This window comes from Ranitomeya variabilis, chromosome 2, assembly GCF_051348905.1.
Source record: "Ranitomeya variabilis isolate aRanVar5 chromosome 2, aRanVar5.hap1, whole genome shotgun sequence".
Classification (NCBI taxonomy): Eukaryota; Metazoa; Chordata; class Amphibia; order Anura; family Dendrobatidae; genus Ranitomeya; species Ranitomeya variabilis.
Window position 1 is genome coordinate 1,033,876,067 of NC_135233.1, and position 12,068 is coordinate 1,033,888,134.

Here is a 12,068-nt window from a genome sequence, read left to right on the forward strand (position 1 = left end):
TTAATAATTACATTTCTATCTATTTGTTTTGTGGTTTTTGTGTGCAGAATAAATTTTTGTTAACACATTCTATTTTGCTAACAGCAGTCATTAACCCGGGCGAAGCCGGGTAGTACAGCTAGTCTAATATATAAAGCTGAATGTGTGTGTATGTATGTGTGTATGTCCGGGATTGGCATCTGCACCGTCGCAGCTACAGCCACAAAATTTTGCACAGTCACACGTCTGGACCCCGAGAGCGTCATACGCTATGTTGTGAGGCAAAATTTTAACCCCGCGCGTTCCAATTCACCAAACAATTTTGCCCCTATCTACATAATGGGGAAAAAGTGAAAGGAAAAGTGTTGGAGGCAAATTGACAGCCAGGATGAGATGGCATACAGGTACAGGTCCTTCTCAAAAAATTAGCATATAGTGTTAAATTTCATTATTTACCATAATGTAATGATTACAATTAAACTTCCATATATTATAGATTCATTATCCACCAACTGAAATTTGTCAGGTCTTTTATTGTTTTAATACTGATGATTTTGGCCTACAACTCCTGATATCCCAAAAAACCTGTCTCAATAAATTAGCATATTTCAACCGTCCAATCAAATAAAAGTGTTTTTTAATAACAAACAAAAAAACCATCAAATAATAATGTTTAGTTATGCACTCAATACTTGGTCGGGAATCCTTTGGCAGAAATGACTGCTTCAATGCGGCGTGGCATGGAGGCAATCAGCCTGTGACACTGCTGAGATGTTATGTAGGCCCAGGATGCTTCAATAGCGGCCTTAAGCTCATCCAGAGTGTTGGGTCTTGCGTCTCTCAACTTTCTCTTCACAATATCCCACAGATTCTCTATGGGGTTCAGGTCAGGAGAGTTGGCAGGCCAATTTAGCACAGTAATACCATGGTCAGTAAACCATTTACCAGTGGTTTTGGCACTGTGAGCAGGTGCCAGGTCGTGCTGAAAAATGAAATCTTCATCTCCATAAAGCATTTCAGCCGATGGAAGCATGAAGTGCTCCAAAATCTCCTGATAGCTAGCTGCATTGACCCTGCCCTTGATGAAACACAGTGGACCAACACCAGCAGCTGACATGGCACCCCACACCATCACTGACTGTGGGTACTTGACACTGGACTTCAGGCATTTTGGCATTTCCTTCTCCCCAGTCTTCCTCCAGACTCTGGCACCTTGATTTCCGAATGACATGCAAAATTTGCTTTCATCAGAAAAAAGTACTTGGGACCACTTAGCAACAGTCCAGTGCTGCTTCTCTGTAGCCCAGGTCAGGCGCTTCTGCCGCTGTTTATGGTTCAAAAGTGGCTTTACCTGGGGAATGCGGCACCTGTAGCCCATTTCCTGCACACGCCTGTGCACGGTGGCTCTGGATGTTTCCACACCAGACTCAGTCCACTGCTTCCTCAGGTTCCCCAAGGTCTGGAATCGGTCCTTCTCCACAATCTTCCTCAGGGTCCGGTCACCTCTTCTCGTTGTACAGCGTTTTCTGCCACATTGTTTCCTTCCAACAGACTTACCATTGAGGTGCCTTGATACAGCACTCTGGGAACAGCCTATTTGTTGAGAAATTTCTTTCTGGGTCTTACCCTCTTGCTTGAGGGTGTCAATGATGGCCTTCTTGACATCTGTCAGGTCGCTAGTCTTACCCATGATGGGGGTTTTGAGTAATGAACCAGGCAGGGAGTTTTTAAAAGCCTCAGGTATCTTTTGCATGTGTTTAGAGTTAATTAGTTGATTCAGAAGATTAGGGTAATAGGTCGTTTAGAGAACCTTTTCTTGATATGCTAATTTATTGAGACAGGTTTTTTGGGTTATCAGGAGTTGTAGGCCAAAATCATCAGTATTAAAACAATAAAAGACCTGACAAATTTCAGTTGGTGGATAATGAATCTATAATATATGAAAGTTTAATTGTAATCATTACATTATGGTAAATAATGAAATTTAACACTATATGCTAATTTTTTGAGAAGGACCTGTATATACTATATACAGGGCAGATGATATACAGCTATATATTATATACAGGAGGAGATGACATACAGGTATATACTATATACAGGGGAGATGACATACACGTATATACTATATACAGGAGGAGATGACATGCAGCTATATATTATATACAGGAGGAGATGACATACAGGTATATCTAATTTATAAAGCTGAATGTGTGTGTGTATGTGTGTATGTCTGGGATTGGCATCTGCACCGTCACAGCTACAGCCACAAAATTTTGCACAGTCACACGTCTGGACCCTGAGAGCATCATAGGCTATGTTGTGAGGCAACATTTTAACCCCGTGTGTGGTCCAATTTACCAAACAATTTTGCCCCTATCTACCTAATGGGGAAAAAGTGAAAGGAAAAGTGTTGGAGGCAAATTGACAGCTGCCAGAGGTGAACGGAGCGCCCCCATGCAAGGGCAATGGGGTTCTCGGTACCGGGTCCCTCTCGGTTCTGGGGATGTCACGGTGGCCTGACCCGGTCCGTGGCCCTTTGAGGGGCATCCAATTAAAGGTGTAGTTTGTACGGTGTTCGTGACGCCACCTGTGGTACTTGGTCAGGGTGACCGACGCTGCTTAGGGGTCCGCTGGGGTGATGTTATAGCAGCAAGGTGGTATACCTTCCCACAGGTGAAGTGTATCCCCAGGGCTTCCCAGAAGTGTAGATGGTAATGGTGGACGATGTGAGGTGCAGGGAATAACGAGGACACAAAGTTGCAGTCTCTTTACCTTTTACTGGAAGCTTCAGCATCCCCAGTCCAGGGTACGGACCACAGGGTAGGCAGAGTCCGGCTGGTCCGAAGGCAAATCCAGAGTCCCCTTATCCATGGAAATCAGTAGCCTTCCTACTAGCGCCTGTGTGTTGTAGTCCCTCCCTGCTGAGCAACTTGGTAAGGTCCTCACAACTTTCATGGATGTTTCTGATGTCTTCTCTCTGTCCCCCAGATGGTATGGATAGGACAAACCCGTATGACTGTGATGGCCTTAGGCTTGTTTATAGGGACCATAGAGATGCCCCGACCCCCACAATTTGCCACCGTGTCTTCTTAGGTATTAAGGTTGGGCAGCCAACTTGGAATTGACTGTCCTGCCAGTCTCTGAAGTAATGCATAGAGTCAATTACTCCCTCAGTGTTCCGGCCACCGGCTATGCGGCTCAGAAGGAGGCTGCCTGTTTCGGGGCAGAACTCCTCCCGGTGTTTTCCCCTTGTGCTGTGACTTCATTTCTCACTGTCTACAACACAGTTCGCTTTGTGTCCTTTCTTTGGATACTGCCGCACGTGGGGCAGGTGCAGCACCATAGCTTTCTATCCCGCTAGGCCTCTGTCAGGATCCCACCCCTGACAGGGACCCTCTGTGTGCAGCTCAGATGTTCCTCCTTTCCCCCTGTCTGCCTGACAGGTGTTACCTGGGCAAAGCCCAGCCAGCATCTCCCTAACTTTCTATCCAAACCACCAGTTTTACCCTTCTGTGAGGAGTGCCCTACTAGATAGGAGCATGGCTCCCCCTGGTGGATTGGAGTGTGAAGTGTGTTGTGATGCTGTGATACCTGGAAAGATGGACTCCTTTATTACCTTCAGACGTAACATCACTCCCCCTGGTGGAAGAATGACATTACTGCAGCAACCAGGACTCTGGGGCGCTGAATGAACAAGGGGGACTTAAAGAGTGAGAACGATGGCGCCAAAGAGTATATACCGTACAGTTGCTAAGGTGGGGCCCCGACATGGGATACTCACCACACACGGGAATATGAACACACACAAAATGCGCCGCACACTACCACGTGCTTGAACACATATCACCCTCAGCACACATTTCACCACACATACACCAACCTCGCCACATAAAAGTCGAAACACAAAAGTCTCAAAACTTGCCACATGCAAAACTAGGCTCACGCAAAACTCGCCACACATGCAAAACTCACCTCATGGAAAACTCACCACACGCAAAACTTGCACACGTGGAAAAATTGCCACATGCACAAAAGTTGCAACACATGCAAAAGTTGCCTCACACAAAACTTGCACATACTCAAAATGCACCACACATAAAACTCGCCACGCGCAAGACTCGCCATGAGCAAAACTTGCTGCACACAACTTGCTACACTAACCTGTCACATGCAACTCTACACAAAAAGTTGCTACACGCATGTCGCCACACAAAACTCATCTCACAAAAGTCCCTACATGTATGTCGCCACACGCAACTCAACACACACAACGTGACACATGAAACTCGCCCTAAAACACACACAAGTCTGGTATTATCCTTCAAAAATAAATATCTGATTAATAAGCAGACAAACTACAAGAGCAACAAATGTACCATATAGGAAATCCGGCAGCTGTCAGTCACATGACCTGTCTATTATGTGTATGTGTGAGCTAATATATATTGCCAGGAAGCAGGGGATTTATCAGGCTGCCAATTTAGCTTACAAATTTTGAGGTAAAAATACTGAGCAAATAACGTGTGAACGAGGTCTAATACAGGAGGAGATGACACACAGATATATACTATATACAGGAGGAGATGACACACAGGTATATACTATATACAGGGGAGATGACACACACATATATACTATATACAGGGGAGATGACACACAGTTATATACTATATACAGGAGGAGATGACATACAGGTATATACTATATACAGGAGGAGATGACACACACATATATACTATATACAGGGGGATAACACACAGGTATATACTATATACAGGAGGAGATGACACACTGGTATATACTATATATAGGGGAGATGACATACAGCTACATACTATATACAGGAAGAGATGACATACAGGTACATACTATATACAGGGGAGATGACACACATGTATATACTATATACAGGAGGAGATGACACACAGGTATATACTATATACAGGGGAGATGACACAGTGTATATACTATATACAGGAGGAGAAAACACACAGATATATACTATATACAGGAGAAGATGACACACAGGTATATACTATATACAGGGGAGATGACATACAGGTATATACTATATATAGGAGATGACATACAGGTATATACTATATATAAGGGAGATGACAAACATGTATATACTGAGGGGAAAATGAGAGGTGTGAGGTGAGAATGAGGGGTGTGAGGTGAAAATGAAAGTGTGAGTGCAAAATGAGAGGAGTGAGGGAAAATAGTGGAGTGATCGGAAAATGACAGATGTGAGGTCGAAATGACAAGTGTTAGGGGGGGAATGAGAGGAGTGAGGGGGAAAATATGAGGTGTAAGGGAGAAAATGAGAGATGTGAGGGGGAAAATGAGAAGCGTGATGGAAAAATAAGAGAAGTGAGGTGCTATAACTAACCACAGATATTTACTATGCCCAGGCAATGCTGGGCTCTTCAGCTAATATATATATATATATATATATATATATATATATATATATATATATATATATATATATATATATATATTTTTATTTTTTTTTTCTTTCTTTTTCTTTTTTCATATCTTAATCTACATTTCAAAAAAAGATTATACATTATAATTTTTTTGCAAGGTTCAAATTAGCCACTAGGCAAAATAACAATTCATCAGTACCTGTTCTTTTTAGCAGTCACATGGACATAAGCACTAATATACTAGCTCTGGCTTGTTGACTTATACAGAAGTAGGAGGAGTACAGAGGTAGGTGAACTGTGCCAATAATGTTTGTGAATGTTGGATTATCCAGTATCTACTGATTAAATGTTATCCATTAATGTAATCCTGCCTGTGATGATAGTAAAACTGTTGAAAAGTCATCTGTACAAAGTCTAGTATTATTCTTATAATGACCCCAGGAAAGTACATCCCTAGACTCAAGAAGTGTAAAAAAAAAAATTACACATACAATATACATCTCTGTTAATTACATAGTTACATAGGTTGAAAAAGAGACCTAGGTTCATCAAGTACAACCTTCCTCTGCCAATTGTACATTTCGTCACTAATTCAGCTATAACCCACAATGTTATTTGTATTTAGGAAATCATACAGCCCCTTTTCAAAAGCTGTTATAATGTCTGCCATTACTACTTCTTGTGGTCGGCATTCCACAGTCTGACGGCTCTAACTGTAAAGAACTCTTTCCTGTTTAGCTGCCTTGCTTCTGTAGCTCCAGTATAAGGCTGTTATGTGGTACAGTATCAAATGCCTTTGCAAAGTCAAGAGAAATCACAATAGCCGCAATACTAAAATCCAGATTTGCACTTACCTCCTCATAGAAGCTCAACATGTTGGATAGACATGACTTGTTCTTCATGAATCCGTGCTGGTTGTCAGTTATATTATTATCTACAATATATTTCTGCAGGTCATCCCTTATAAGGCCCTCAAAAATTTTGCACATGAGTAGTGTTGAGCATTTCGATACCGCAAGTATCGGGTATCGGCCAATATTTGTTGTATCGGAATTCCGATACCGAGATCCGATACTTTTGTGATATCGGGAATCGGTATCGGGATCAATATTAATGTGTAAAATAAAGAATAAAAATAAAAAATATTGATATACTCACCTCTCCGACGCAGCCTGGACCTTACCGATGTAACCGGCATCTTCCATTCCTAAGAATGAGCGCTTGAAAGACCTTAGATGATGTCGTGGCTTGTGATTGGTTGCGTGGCGGTCACGTGACCGCTCACACGACCAATTAATATGGATCCCAGGGCCTGAAGGAGAGTTTCCTCTCCTTCAGACCCTGGGAACCATACAGGATACCTTCCGATACTTGGTGTCCCATTGACTTGTATTGGTATCGGGTATCGGTATCGGCGATATCCGATACTTTTCGGGTATCGGCCGATACTATCCGATACCAATACTTTCAAGTATTGGACGGTATCGCTCAACACTACACATGAGTGATGTCAGGCTTACCGGATGGCAGTTGTCTGGATCCAACTTCTTATCTTTCTTAAATATCGATTTCACGTGAGCCATTCTCCAATCCTGTGGTCCCACCCCTGTTACTAGAGAGTCTAAGAATATGAGATACAGCAGGTCTGTCAGTTATTGAGCTGAATTCCCTCAGTATCCGTGGATGATTGCCATCTGGGCCAGGGAATTTGTAAGTGTTTAAATTGCTCAGATGTAGGTGTACTTCTTTTTGTGTTAAACTAGTTATATCAGGTTGTGAATTTAGATTTTTGCCTTGTTGAATGATCCCTGTAACAGTCAGGTCATTGGTGAACAAGGTGATTGTTTAATATTTCAGCCTTATCCTCTGTAAATATCTTATTATTGTCGTCTGTAAAGGGGCCGATACCCTATTTAGTTGTTACTGAACCCAGGAGAGCAATTGTACAACAGAATGAAGGTTAGAATAAAGTAAAAAAAAATCTAGACTGGACAGTGTTCAGGAACAACAGCCCTGATTTTCACAGCGGTCTTGATCAGAGGGCTTGGTGGAGTCAGACAGTACTGACTCATTAGGAGGCACCTGACGTTGGGTGTGTGCATCCTTGCGCCTCAGGACAGGGGCTGTAGTAAGATTTCTGGTGTAAAGAATACCACAGCTCATCATGAATTGAACGAGCAGTTGTGTTATGCCCCCATCATGCCCTTTTTTGATGGAGCTGAGAGAAACTGGTTATGAAAACACCAAAAATCAATTAATGCTTGCTCAACTGTAAGTTGCGTAAAAATTTGGTGACTGTTCAAAGCAACTTATGGCAAAATGCGGGGGAAATTTCTGTTAAAAAATAAAACAAAAAAAACTAAAAGATGAAAGCTGGAATGGTCATCTTTAGATTTTGTAATCAGAAGAAGACGTATCACTTTCTATATCCTGTAGAACAAACTTTGTTGTGAGAATAGCTTAAAACAAATTATTTGACATGAGGAAAAAACACTTCAAGATAGTATTAAGTGATATCGGTGTACTTTACGATAAGATAATACCTCTATACAGTAAAAGCTAATGTGAGATAAGTTAAAGGTCAAACTGAATTGACAGCATTTACTGGACTTAATACATTTTTTACCCATTGACATAAAATAGCTGTCACTCATCATTATTCCTACATCCATTATAATACTCATGCTGTTTGGTTTATGTCTATAGAAGAATAAAACTCTGCTGCTGCTCTTCCTAAAGGTAGAAAAAAGGAATTAGCTGAAAAAGAAAAAAAAAAACATAATACTAAATTGTACTTAAGAGTAGATGTCCTAATGGATGTCAAGTAAATCAAATGGTGGTTTCACACAAAAATATTTGGAAAACTACCATTGCGGGTTTTTTTTTAGCTAAAATCAGAAATGTCTTCAGCAAGATGGTGAGGTAAAATCAAAGGTTTATCCCCTTCACCCTCCAAGCCTGTTTTCACAATTATGACGAGGCCAAATTTTACAATTCTGACCAGTGTCAATATATGTGGTAATATCTATGCAACGCTTCAATAGATCTCACTGATTCTGAGACAGTTTTTTCGTGACATATTGTACTTCATGCCAGTGGTAAAATTTGTTCGATATGACTTGCGTTTATTTGTGAAAAAAAAAAGGAAGTTTGATGAAAATTAAAACTTCAGTTGTGCTTTTCCCAAAAAACATTGGCCCCATACATCAAAGTTTTTAATTCAGAAATCAGGTGTAAAATACCTGCAAATGCAGCAATGATTTTGCGCAACGCTGAGCTGGGGCAGGTCGGGAGTGGAACGGGGTGTGGGAACTCCACAAGTGTAGTTCATGATGAGCTGTTGTGTGATCTACACCACAAATCACTGGCCCAAAACATCACTGCTCTAGAGGAGATCTGCATGGAGGAATGGGCCAACATACCACCAACAGTGTGCGCCAACCTTGTGAAGACTTATAGAAAACGTTTGACCACTGTCATTCCCAACAAAGGATAAATAACAAAATATTGAGATGAACTTTTGTTAATGACCAAATACTTATTTTCCACCTTAATTTGCTAAATAAGTCTTTCCAAATCAGACAAGGTGATTTTCTGGATTTGTTTTCTCATTTTGACTCTCATAGTTGTGGTCTACCTATGGTGTCATTTACAGGCCTCTCTCTTCTATATAAGTGGGAGAACTTGCACAATTGGTGGCTGGCTAAATACTTTTTTTCCCCACTGTATCAGTGCATATTTTGTAACTAGAGATGACCAATAACATGAAAAATGATATATTTCCATGTAAAAGGTGTCCCTAGCTTTTACTATATGCTTGAATAATAAATATAAAATACTATTTATTTTACTATAGGAATCATGAAGCAACTTATCTAATAAGGCGTAAAGCACTAAAATGCATTTGCCAACATCTCCCATACAATAGCATAGGTGGAATGTATGCCAGGATGAAATCAATGTTATTTTATTATGGATCATTCCATTAGGAAGATCTATATAACATCAATCATCCCTGACATTATTGGAGCCGCTGTCCAGACCAAAGGTAAGAAGATACACTTTAAATACTAATAATACAACTTATGGACGGATCCCTCTAACTGTAATATGACTAGCATGCTGCATAAGAGTAGTGCATTTATAGATAGTATTTACAGGAAGCAAAATTAGTAGTTAATGGTAATACTCAACATTTGAACTGGAAAAAAATGAACTAACTTTATTGTTTTAAAGTTAGGTTAAGTGCAGCTTTTATGCAAACTTATGCATTTGTAATGCAGACTGCAAATATGCAATATATTGTCTGATCCAACAGTCATACTCCCTTCTGTCTGTACCATAGTTTATAGATAATGCAAATTTGCAAAAAGAATGGACAGACAGGAGGATTTATGAACACAAGGACAAGCTACACAAGTTATGTTTGTAGTCGGTAATCAGGGTCGTATTTGGCGTTCATGCTGCCCTAGCCACTTTTAGTGGTCACACGTCTTACTGACAAGTCAGATTAAGGGTATGTGCACACAACATCTATTTCAGATGGATCTGCTATGTAATCCATCTAAAAAAAGTGCTAAATAGATGCTAAAAAGAATGCACATATGCAGGGCCGTATTTCCCACTAGGCACTCGAGGGCACGTGCCTGGGGCGGCGACATTGCGGGGGGGCGGCACCTGAGCAAGGTTTTTTTTTTTTTTTTTTTTTTTTTTTTAAAGTCCCAGGTCACAAGCGACCGACCGCCCCTCCCCCCCCGCCTCCCGCCCCCTCCTCCAAGTCCGACCCGCCCTCCTTGAAGACAATACTCACAACTCACACCGGGCGGGGGGCGTGGAGAGCAGCTGCACCATCCAGGAAGTGTCTTCTCCGCGCTGCAGCTCGGAGGAGGCATGGGGCTGGAGGAAGCCGACGCTCGCATTTTCATGGAGGAGTTCAGCCGCTCCTCTGCCCAGATGCTGACGCTGGAGAAATCGTATGACAGTCAGCCGGACCGGGACCTGAACGGGCACCTGAAGGTGAGTGCTGCGCAGATGTAGCAGAGCCGAGCGGTCCCGGTCTGGCTGACTGGCAAACTCCCGGCACGCCATCCAAGTCCTGCACTGCCACCCCTGTGTATGCCAGGGCTGCAGGCACGGTATATACCTGGTCCTACGGGGGAATATATATATTCCACCTCCCCGTACGCATGGCTGATGGCCCATCAGCCATGCATACAGGGGGGGAGGGTGAATATGAGCCATGCATACAGGGGGGGGAGGGTGAATATGAGCCATGCATAGGGGGGGGGGTGAATATGAGCCATGCATACGGGGGGGGGGGGGTTGAATATGAGCCATGCATACGGGGGGGGGGGGGTTGAATATGAGCCATGCATACGGGGGGGAGGTGAATATGAGCCATGCATACAGGGGGGGGAGGGGGTGAATATGAGCCATGCATACGGGGGGGGGGTTGAATATGAGCCATGCATACGGGGGGGGGGTTGAATATGAGCCATGCATACGGGGGGGGGGGTTGAATATGAGCCATGCATACAGGGGGGGGAGGTGAATATGAGCCATGCATACAGGGGGGAGGTGAATATGAGCCATGCATGCAGGGGGGGGTGAATATGAGCCATGCATGCAGGGGGGGGTGAATATGAGCCATGCATGCAGGGGGGGGTGAATATGAGCCATGCATGCAGGGGGAGGGTGAATATGAGCCATGCATGCAGGGGGAGGGTGAATATGAGCCATGCATGCAGGGGGAGGGTGAATATGAGCCATGCATACAGGGGGGGGAGGGTGAATGAGCCATGCATACAGGGGGGGGAGGTGAATATGAGCCATGCATACAGGGGGGGGAGGTGAATATGAGCCATGCATACAGGGGGGAGGTGAATATGAGCCATGCATGCAGCGGGGGTGTATATGAGCCATGCATGCAGCGGGGGTGTATATGAGCCATGCATGCAGGGGGGGGTGAATATGAGCCATGCATACAGGGGGGAGGTGAATATGAGCCATGCATGCAGGGGGAGTGTGAGCCATGCATACAGGGGGGGGGGGGAGTGTGAGCCATGCATACAGGGGGGAATATGAGCCATGCATACAGGAGGGGGGGTCATTATACAGTATCATGGAGAACTGTGTGTGGCCATTATACAGTATTGAGCATCATGTGTGGCCATTGTACAGTATTGAGCATCATGTGTGGCCGTTGTACAGTATTGAGCATCATGTGTGGCCGTTGTACAGTATTGAGCATCATGTGTGGTCGTTATACAGTATGGAGCATCATGTGTGGCCCATGGCCATTATACAATATGGAGCATCATGTGTGGCCGTTATACAGTATGGAGAACTGTGTGTGGCCATTATACAGTATGGAGCATCATGTGTGGCCATTATACAGTATGGAGCACTGTGGCCATATTTTTTCGTTTATAATTATTGTATATAAAACAGTGTGATCAGCAGTGCTAATTGGCTGTGGTTGGGACGTGGATATGGGTGTGACTAGTTGTGAAATGGGTGTGGTCAGAGGCGTGGCCTAAAATTTGCCGCGGCGCGCTACGCGCGCCACACACTTCGTACCTCCTTCCCTTCTTCAAAAGTTGGGAGGTATGGTACCGCATTTGCCAGATCATGGCAAGTGCCGCAAATACCATA